This window comes from Pinus tabuliformis, chromosome 4_1 (genome assembly GCF_031772625.1).
Source record: "Pinus tabuliformis cultivar Carrire ecotype Pingquan chromosome 4_1, CPIR1, whole genome shotgun sequence".
In the NCBI taxonomy this organism is placed as follows: Eukaryota; Viridiplantae; Streptophyta; class Pinopsida; order Pinales; family Pinaceae; genus Pinus; species Pinus tabuliformis.
In genome coordinates, this window is record NC_142303.1 from 319,461,249 (window position 1) to 319,472,526 (window position 11,278).

The 11,278-nt window shown below is 36.2% G+C and overlaps 1 pseudogene across 1 annotated transcript; it reads right to left on the reverse strand.

Moving 5' to 3' along the window:
- Positions 1-978: 978 nt before the first annotated feature.
- Positions 979-2,871, reverse strand: LOC149175578 (bidirectional sugar transporter SWEET17-like; annotated as a pseudogene). The gene is made up of 6 exons (XR_016258570.1): positions 2,753-2,871; positions 2,613-2,649; positions 2,307-2,517; positions 1,940-2,101; positions 1,699-1,818; positions 979-1,617 (listed from the first exon to the last, which is right to left on the reverse strand). The product of XR_016258570.1 is annotated as a bidirectional sugar transporter SWEET17-like (transcript).
- Between the last annotated feature and the right edge of the window lie 8,407 nt (positions 2,872-11,278).

Sequence of the window (11,278 nt, forward strand, 5' to 3'; positions counted from 1 at the left end):
AGCTATACATTTTAAAAAATTGGTATTGATATAAATTTTAAATAAAGTCAACATATATTTTTTAATAATTAAACATTAAATTAATTATAAATTAATATATTTTTAAAATGACATATCACCTGGTCCAATCTCAATAGTACTAGTGGTTGAGAAAAAGTTTTGCTATGTCTACAAAGATATGCATACTCTATCAGTGACCTCTTAAAAGAAAACACATACTCTTAACAATTAAGCCTACTCAGCCTGAACATTTTAAAAAATAAGCGAAAATTTTATAATCTTAATATAAATTTTAAATAAAGTAAATATATAATTTTTAATAATTAAACATTAAATTAATTTGTTATAATTAATATATTTTTAAAATGATATATCAGCTGGTCCAATCTCCATAGTACTAGTGGTTGAGAAAAAGTTTACTTAATAAGGCAACTTGTGTTCAAGTGTCACCCGCTGCACGTGAGTTGGGAGGAAACATATGACTTAAAAAATGAAAATGATAGTATCGGCTCCATATTAAATATTAATGTTTAATTTCTTTTTACTGAAAATTCTAATTTTTTTTGAAATGATAACTTAATCTTTTTTTGAAATGATAACTTAATCTTGGCATTTATAGGATGGCAACTTTATCTTGGCATTTATGGGACGGTTACATGGAGAAGTTTGGTTTCCTAGTTCAACTCTCCAATCCTGTATACATGAAAACTGCTTAAAAAAAATTGGCAAAAAATAAAAAATAAACAGGTTCTGCGGCTTCATTTGGTTTCTGTCCGGAGAGTTCTGAGTGAAAGGAATCTTTCTAATTGTAAAATTTTTATTGATGTGCCCAAATCGAAGCAGAGTTTCCAGTCAACATTATTACCAAATTATTGCGAACAAACATTATTGCGTATTGTTTTCTTGGGGCCATTAACAGTTTCTAGTTTCATCCATATTTCAATTTTCCACAACTAGTGATCTTTGCTGGTACGCATTAAGAAAAACTGATTACCTTTGTTGCATTATAGCAGATTTCGGAAGGCTCAAATTATGCCTGTTGCATCGTAACAGATTTCGATAGATGAAGATACGCTCAAGGTACGCGCGAGTTTTTCTAAGCAGTTTACAGTGGCAGATTATACAATAACATACGCTTTTATTGACATAGATTTATTGATCCAAGGATAGCTTTTGTAAACTCCTAGTTACTAAAAAATGGTGCAGGCTAGATTCAACATTTGCTTTTTCACATTCAGTATTTTCAATAGCGTTCTGGATTTTCGCCTTCATGATGGGGTACTAGAGAAAGGTTATACTGCATTTGGCCTGCATCTGATTGCAACATTCCAGAGTCTAGAGAAAGGGATTTTACAAGCTTTCTGAGACCCTGTACATTAGCCTTAGGAATACTCAATCCTTTCTCTAGATCTCTAGATTGTTGGGTTGGGACTTCTTATCTTCTGCACTGAATTGATGTACACCTCCACCGCCAATCTCGATATCCGTCACAAGTTTAAAGTCCTCAGTCTTTACAACTTCGTCTCTGATTCCTTCTCGCCTGGGCTTCCCCTTTCTATAAATCAAGTACAGAAGAAGCTGTGCAGCTCCAAGGCCGAAGCCGATTCCATTCGGGATCTATACATTACAGCAACACATTTGTTTGAATAATATGCATTCTACCTAAATCTAATTTCAATGAAAAACTTCAACACTAACCCCAACAAACACGTCTCGTTCCAGCACTGCCCAAACTGCCCAAACTCCTCCGTTAAGAAACAGGAAGAATGACAGGAAAAATGGCATGAATTCCACGCTCTTCGTTACTATGACACTTTTCTGTTGCCACCCACATACGTGGGGATTACAAGGTCAGTCTGTAAAATTCAAAATGGCACTAATCTTCCTTGAATTATTGACAATTTTTTTTCTGTGCCTAAATGTTGAAAACCAAGCTTACCATAACTGTTAATGGAGAACCATACATGCTTAACGTTAAACACACGCATAGAATTCCTACTACGTTTATTCTCGTTTGTTGATTTAGTGCCAGAAAGGTCACCAAAAATACAGCAGCAAAAAATACTATATCCACAAGCAACACCAGAATAATAGTCTTGAGCTGCATAACAACACCAATTAGATGTACCATGAGTCATAAAATTTATTGGTCGACAAGATCCATCTTTCACTTTGGATTTATGAAGTGTTATCAGAATTCCAGTTCTCTATGTGACATACTAATATTTGTGTTCGATCTAATAGTCGTGGAAGCATCAACTGAAACACTCAATATGAAGGTGATTGAAAAAAAAAAAAATACTAACCCGAAGTCCCTTATGGGCATAAATTATAAACAGAATGATATATGCTGCTTCCAATACCGCGCCTGCCCCATTAATCGTAGAGATCAACAGTCCCCCGGGCTTTATTAATCCATAATATGTCCATTGCGAAGTGCTCAACAACGTGCAGATATAAGGGAGAGGTTTGAAGTCCTGTGTGGACTTATTCTTCACTATACGCCAAAATGTCTTCCTGTAAATAAAATATTATTGAACAACACTTGCAAGATTGACAAAACTCCCTAGAAACTAAATGTATTTAACCATTCAAAACATTTAAGAGCTTACACCGGCGATATGAAAACGAGGAACGATATCACATTTCCTGCAACATATTGCCCAAACATATAATAATTCAGATGAACAAGCGATTCAAATCACTAAAGAAACATTAAATGCGACTCTGATCATATATTGTATGTACTGACCGACAACACCAAGAATGAAGCTCACATCGGCCATAGCGAGTATATGGTGAGGACCAATGCAATTTTTTTCCTTATTCTCGTGGAAGATGCTGAGATTAATGATAAGGCAGGGCTTTTTCTTCTGAAGGCCTAAAATGCATCGTCCAACCAAACAATTGCAGCAATGGAGTGAGCGCCACGTCAAAGATGGCAGTACCTACTGTTAGGTGTATGAGTTCGACATGAGAGTTAGTCCGGAGCTTTCCGGAACTGCCATAGGTGGCCCATTCAGATGGCCTGAAAAGTGTCTGGGATAAATGCCATTTGGATCGTTTCTTATTCTGGTCTTAGGATAAAAGTCAGATAGCTTCTTATCTTAATAGCCTTTTTGGACGAGAGGTGATGGTCAAAATGAGATTCTGCAATTTCAGTAAAGTAATATAACATTCTTCATGGACCCAATTTATTTGAATGGCAATTTAAACTTTTTGGTATGAGAATCAGATCTGGATTTCATGGCGGAAATCAAACCAATGAGATTATATAATTGTAAACAAATATAACATTTATTTATAGTTTCAAGTTATTAAAATGTCAATTTAAACCGTGAACGCTCCGTAAAAATCTTCTCACATTTCAATCTTGCATTACTGCTATTGATAATGTCCAAATTCGCCAACCCCACTACTTGGTTGGGAAGGAGTTTTCGGGATGGGGAAGGTCGGATCTGACACAGTGACGGATAATATTGTGGTCAAATTTCCTTTTCTTATTTGAGCAGTGTTATCCATTTAATCCGCCGAGTTTGATACTTTACATGATTATCAACAAGTTCAATGAATTTGGAATACTCACTTTACCTAGACTTTCAAGGATAAGAAGATCATGTTGTGTAGTACATACTCGAATTTTATGAACAAGGATACTTGAAGATCTTGATGATGCTAACCAGGATTGAGAATAAAAAAAGACAGAGGAAAAAAATAATTGGAAATAGAAAGAGTGAATAGTTCTTCCGATCATTGAGTAATAGTTAAATAGATCATTGAGTAATAGTTAAATAGATTATGTAGAAGACAAGCTAATATCAACAATAAATAACTAGAGTATGATTTAATTAAATTCAAACTCATTAGATTAATAAGGACGAGATAATGATATTAATGCTCTCAACATGCCCTCATAATCTTAATTGTTGCAATTATTAACACTTACAATGCCAAGTGCTCTCTCTAAAATTCAAATAGAGTTTTCCCAATAGTTTTGTAAGAATGTCTGCAAGTTGATCTCATGATCCAACGAAATAGAGAAATATATCTACATTATTGACAACCTCTCGAACGAAGTGAAAGTGTGTGTCAATATGTTTGTTATTTTTGTGAAAAAATTGAATTTTGGATGAGGTAATGGCAGAGTTGTTATCACAGAAAATAGGAGTTGGATCCTTTTGAACATGTGAAAGATCTTTTAGTAGCCTTCTCAACCATACTACTTGACAAGCTACGAAATTTGTAGCTACATACTTTGCCTCTGTAGAAAATATTGAAACAATGGGTTGTTTTTTCGATGCCCATGAGATCAGATTTGTTCTGAGTGAAAAATATCCTGGTGTGCTTTTTCAATCATCTAAGATTTCTGCATAGTTGCTATTTATGTAACCTAAGAGTGAGCAATCTTTAGAATTCTTGTATGATAAGCCATAGCTTACTATCCCCGCAACATATCTTAAAATTCTTTCTGCAAGTTTTTAATGGAAATGCTTGGATGATTCCATAAATTTGGAAAGAAAACCAATTGCAAAGATGATGTCCAATTCAGTTGAAGTGAGATACGAGAGACTACCAACTAGAATTTTAGACAAAGTAGAATTGATTGATGGTCCTTTATTCTTTTTGCTCAGCTTGGTGCTTAGAGAAATTGGAGTGTCAACTAGTTTGCAACTGAACATTCTAAACTTGTTGAGGATGTCACTTAGATACTTTCGTTGATAGAGAAAAATACCGTTTGCAGATTACTTACTTACAGTTCCCAAGAAATACTTCATGAGGCAAAGATTAGTCATGTCAAACTATTACCCATATAGAGCAAATCATCAACATAAAACAAACAATGAGAATTTTACCTTCACAATATGTTTTTTTTATAAAGAATTGGCTCATGGTTGCTTCTGCGGAATACACTATTGATGAGGTAATCTTAGTCAAATTGACTTTCCCAAGCTCGGGGAGCTTGTTTCAAGAACCCATATAAGGCTTTCTTCAACTTATACACTTTATGTTCTTGTCTTGTAACTTCAAAATGAGGTGGTTGATCCACATAAACCTCTTATTCCAATATGCATTTAAAAAAGTATATTTGACATCCTGTTGAAAAATTTCCATTTATTTTGAGCTACAGTGGCCAGAATAGTTCTAACTCTATCGAACCTTGCTACTGCAGCAAGGTTACACCATAGTCAATGCTAGGCTATTGAGATAATCCCTTGGCAACCAACCTTGCCTTATGCTTCTTGATTTTTCCTTTTCCATTCAATTTGATCCTGTAAACCCACATGAAACCAATGTTAGTTTGTATTTTGGGAGATCAACCAATTCCAATGTTTTGTTCTTCTATATTGTTGTGATTTCCTGATTCATTGCATCAACCCAATGTTCCTGTTATACTATGTCTTCAAAGTGGGTTATGTTAGGACCTCATATTGTTTCTTTTTGACCATACATTTTGTTATGATGCCATCCTTTTTCAACTTATATTTAAAGTCCTTGTTACTGTTTTAACCCAATTATTCCAAAGGTACACAATATTTCTTCTCATCACTATATGTTTAATTATTTTACATATAACTATGTTATCTTTATTGTTGATCATTGAATTGATAGTTACTGAACAGTTAAAGAACGATGTGCAGTCCACATTGCTAAAACTCCCTGGAGATTGCAAGATTACCTCTACAGTTGGCGAAACAGTAGGAACGATGTCCAAATCTCGTGACTGAACAGTTCTGATTTGCGGTCTAGATTTGACAGCAACAAAAGAAGATCACCGAAGGAGCTGATACACTGGATGTAACAATCATGGTCTAAAGACAGTGTTATTGTAACAACATTTTCTTGATGGGAAAATTGACTTCCCTATTTTTCTATAAAGGGTTAAAATAAGACCTACAATGTAATCTATTGTAATAGATGTCTTCTCTTTAAAAAGAGGAGACATCTACATTAGAGGGGATGAACAGATTGCGGGGAAGGGCTTAGTTGAAGGAACAGAACTAGAATCCTTTTTCTGTAACATGACATATTGATAGATGAATAAAATCTTGTTCTGAACATTTCTTTCTAGTTCTCATCTCTTATGGAATCTTGTGAGAAGGACAGGGCCCACCTTCATCACAAGATTCACCCACTATATTTCTGCAGTGCGTTAAGTGTGTCTTTTACCCATGCCTTATTAACAGTACTATTTTCTTAATATTGTTTTTACACTATTGCTGAAACTCTGTTTTCTTTCCAATTGATTGCTGCACTACTTAGTTTATCCATAGTTCATTCATGAGTGTTTCATTAAAAATTGAGTTTACAGAGTGAGTTGGCAATGTGGTGATCAGAAACAAGTGCTTAAGATTGCCATTTTGGGAATAGGGTCCTGTTCTCTATTGCATCATATCTAGTTCTTTCCTTTGCAGATTGATTCTTTTCATTAGATTACTTCTTTAATGAATTTAGGCCTTCTTGGTAGCTGTCTGCAATAGATTGTTTTTGTTGTAACTCAGAGTGGAGCTTCAGTTTGCTTAAACAAGATGTGAGTAGTTTTTACTATAACTTCCATTGCTTTTAAGATTGAGTATATATAGTACGCAGTTGCCTTTGAAATAAACAGACTTCCCTGGGTTGACAATTTATGTAGCACTTGGTTGTTTGAATCGATAAGCAATTAAAGTGACCAACATTTTGGCGCCGTTGCCGGGGAAGGCAATCATAGATTTTAAAAGCACTGATGATTTTCTTTTAGATATGCAGGATGCATGAGAGGACGCAAGAAAACTAATCCTGCAGGTGGCAAGGGCAAAGGAAGAGGAGGAAGAAAAACTTTCATTGATGAGATTATTTCAAAAGCTGAGACTTCTCAGAGGCTAAGCTCTCGAAGGCCACAGACTCAGCATTCTCTCCAAACGGACTACGAAACAGAGGAAGTAGTGGGACCTAAAAGGGTTGAAGAGACAGTAGAACATACTGAGGAACTAGTGGAGGACATTGAAGAACCAATAGAAGATATTGAAGTTTAGGAACCATTTCAGGACATTGAGAGTCCAACAGAAAGTGTTGAAGACTGAGTAAGTGCAACAGGGGAACAACCAATGGATGGAAACAATGAAGGAATCTTTGGTGGAGGATGTGGAGAAGGAGAAGGAAGAGGGAAGAATTCTCTCTCCACCTTGGAATTCCCTATTGGGAAACTTCCCAGAGGAGCAACTCCTATGAAGAACATCCCACTCTCAGCCTTACCCAACTTCCATGGTTTATCCTCTGAAGACCCTGATGAATTTCTTTTCGACTTTGATATATTGTGTAGAAGTTATGATTATATTACCAATGCTCAAAAATTGAAGTTATTTCCAGCAACATTAAAAGGAAATGCACTGAGATGGTTTATGAGCCTAGGAGGTCATGTGATCACAACATGGGATCAGATGAAGGAGAAGTTTCTGGCCAAATACCAAGACTATTGCTGGACGAGAGAGAAAAGGGAGGAACTATTCAAGATGGTTCAGAAGGAGGATGAAAATCTAGAGGAATTTGTGGAAAGACTCCAGTATAATCTGCAGAGATCCGATCACCCTGATGTAAGTAAAGATATTCTTAAGACAATATTATTGAAAGGGGTAAGGGATGACTGTTTAGATATGTTAAATATGCTTGGTAAAGGGGATATATCTAAAGAATTGTATGATGAAATTTTCAACTTCTATAAGAGATGTTCAAGAGGCGCTGCAAATAGATCAAAAAGCAGGGACAACACATATTCAAGAGTCCAAAAATCAGCCAGTGGGGAAGTAACGAGAGCTGAAATAGGTAATTTATTTGAAGAATTTAAAACTAAAATGTTAAGCTCTTTTGCTTCATAGATTGATACCTTGCAGGTTAAGAGAAAACAGGCAGAGGAAAAAGTTGCTTTGGCTGTCTTCTGTCCTAAATGCAGAGAAAAACATCCATTAAGGGAATGCCCATTGGACAAGGTACCAATTTGCACCATTTGCGAGAAGGACCATGAAACTCAACAATGCCCTTCTTTACCAGGGATAAAAGCAGCATTGCAACCAACTGAGGAGGAAGCTGAAGCAATGTATTTGCCGACACAAAGGAGGCAATGGCAACCACGAGGACAAGGTACGAACTCCAGTATGCCATTTAATCATTGGAATAATTATTCTTCTTTTAATCAAGCAAACTACCCACCCTTCAACCAAATGCAATACCCACCCTTTAATCAAATGAATTTCCCACCCATGCAGCAAACAAACCCTCCCTTTGTAGACCCTGTAATGTGGACTCCTTGGCCTCCATAGTAATCTTATTTTAATCAATGGAACCCAAACTGGAGAGCTCAACAAATTCCGTTCCCAAACCAATTTCCTCAGTTTTAGCAACAACTCTCTCTCCCATCAGGTGCTCCACCTAATAATCAGACAATGAGACCCCAACTGCCTGTACAACTGAACCCTAACCTTAGTAATAATAATGTTGTGCAAGTCATCAATATTCAGAACCTGCCTACATCTCCTGTGCAGTGTAATGATATTCATTTACTATCCGGGAGAGTAGTTGAACCGATTATTGATGATATTACCTCTTCTGACTCTGATAAAGAAGAGACAGAAAAGAATTAAACCACCCTCTAATAAGGATAAGGGTGCTGAAACAATTAAACCACCCTCTAACAAAGTTGCTAAAATAGCAGAGCCACCATTCCCTGAGCATCTAGCTCTTACTAAGATACCTGAGCTGCCTGCTTTTAATCTTCTAGGGGAATTGCAGAATCTTTATGTTAAAATTCCACTTTTACAAGCACTTAGGGATGTACCGATTTATGCCAGAACTATCAGAGACATTTGCATCAAGAAACTTGGCAGGAAAGCTAAAGACCCCCTCACAGTTCATGTGATGGGTGATCTAGCTGCTTTAATGTCAGGGAAAACCCCTCCTATAAAGTATGGTGATCCAGGCCATCCTACAGTCATGGTACAGGTTGGAAAAAATATTGTTTCATGAGTTATGGTAGACTTAGGTGCTGCTATAAATATTATGACTCTCAAAACTGCACAATTGTTACAGCTAAAAAATGTAATTAGAGAGACACCAACCATCCTAGAATTAGCTAACTATTCCACAATCAAACCAGAGGGGGTTATTGAAGACCTGATCATTTCAGTTGAATCCTGGAATTACCCAGCTGACTTTGTTGTATTACAGACTAAAACAAAGTTGGGGGGACATCCTCTGATTTTGGGGAGACCCTGGCTGGCTACAGCAGATGCCTTTATCAGCTGTAGATCAGGATCAATGACAATTTCTAATGGATGTGAAACCAAGCAGCTTACTCTTTACCCTCATGCTACACCTATGATTAACAATGATGATTCTGTATGGTTAGACTATGAGGATAATGACACTCAACCCATTTTGACCATTGGACAAGCCTTAACTCTTAAAGACACCACGGAAGATGAAGTAATTAGTAATTTTATTTCTGAACCTTCATCGGTCACTTCTGAAACATATAATCAGTTAACTGCAATTTTGGAACCTGAAACTCAGGAAAAGCTTAAATCTAAAAAATTACCTCAAACATCAATTGCTATCTCCTCTAAAAGCATAACAGTAGAAATCGAACTTGGCAAAACATTGAACATAAACCCCAATTTATCAGATGTTGAAACACAACAGCTAATGAAGTTAGTTCATGAAAACACGGAAGCATTCGCATGGGACTACACAGACATGAAGGGGATCTCTCCTAAATTATGTACTCATTGTATCTATATTAAGGAAGGGTGCTGACCAGTCTGTCAACCCCAGCGGCGAATGAATCCCAATTTGAGGGAAATTGTTAAGGAAGAACTTCAAAAATTGCTTAATGCAGGGTTTATATACCCCATATCTAACAGTGAATGGGTTTCTCCATTGGTGATAGTACCTAAGAAAAATGGGAAATGGAGAGTATGTGTAGATTATAGAGCTTTAAACAAAGCCACTCAAAAAGATCATTTCCCCTTGCCATTCATTGATCAGGTGCTGGACAATTTGTCATGAAAGAGATTCTTTTCCTTTTTAGATTGTTTTAGCGGGTATAACCAAATCAAAATTGCACCCCAAGACCAAGACAAGATCACTTTTACTAGTCCTTGGGGAACTTTTGCCTATAGAGTCCTCTCCTTTGGACTATGTAATGCTCCAACACATTTCAAAGAGCGGTGATAGGAATCTTTTCTGATATGCTTAATGACTCTATGGAGATATTTATGGATGACTTTACTCCTTATCGTGTGACTTTTGATGACACATTACAAAACCTTGAGAAAGTACTTAAACGATGTATACAAGCTCATCTTTCCTTGAGTACTAAAAAATGTCATATGATGATGAACGAAGGAATTGTACTGGGACACTTCATTTCATTCCTAGGGATTCAAGTAGATCCATCCAAAGTACAGGTAATTCAGACTCTTCCTATCCTTAAAACACAAATTGATGTAAGAAGTTTTTTAGGACATGCTGGATATTACAGAAGATTTATCAAAGATTTTTCTAAAATAGCTTCTCCTTTGTTTGTGTTACTTATGAAAAATGCTGAATTTAAGTGGACTGATGCCTGTCAGAAAGCATTTGATGAACTTAAGCATCAGTTGTCTACAGCTCCTATTTTAAGGGGACCTGATTGGGCACTTCCCTTTCATATATCCTCTGATGCTTCTGATACTGCAATTGGAGCTGTCTTGGGACAAGAAGAAAATAATCTTCCTTATGCTATCTATTTCATTAGTAAGAATATGACCCCTGCTGAGCTTAATTACATAGATACTGAAAAAGAATTTTTAGCAGTCCTTTATGCTATTAATAAATTTCGACATTACATTACTGGTTATCCTACTTTTGTTCATACTGACCACTCGGCTATTAAGTATTTAATGAACAAATCTATCACAAATGCTCGAGTTACCAGGTGGTTATTGTTACTATAAGAATTTGATATTACAATTGTAGATCAACCAGGTAAAGAAAATGTAGTTGCTGATTTCCTTTCTCGGATAAAAACTAATGATAATACTCGAGTAGATGATTCCTTTCCTGATGAGTACTTGTTCGCAGTATCTGCTCACTCGCCTTGGTATGCAGACATTGCCAATTACTTGGTTGCAGGGAAGATACCATCACACCTATCACACCAGGAGAAAAGAAAGATCATTCAACAAAGTGCTCGATATAGCTGGATAAGTGGGTGTCTTTTTCATACAGGACTTGATCAGGAAATTCGAAGATGCATTAGAGAAGA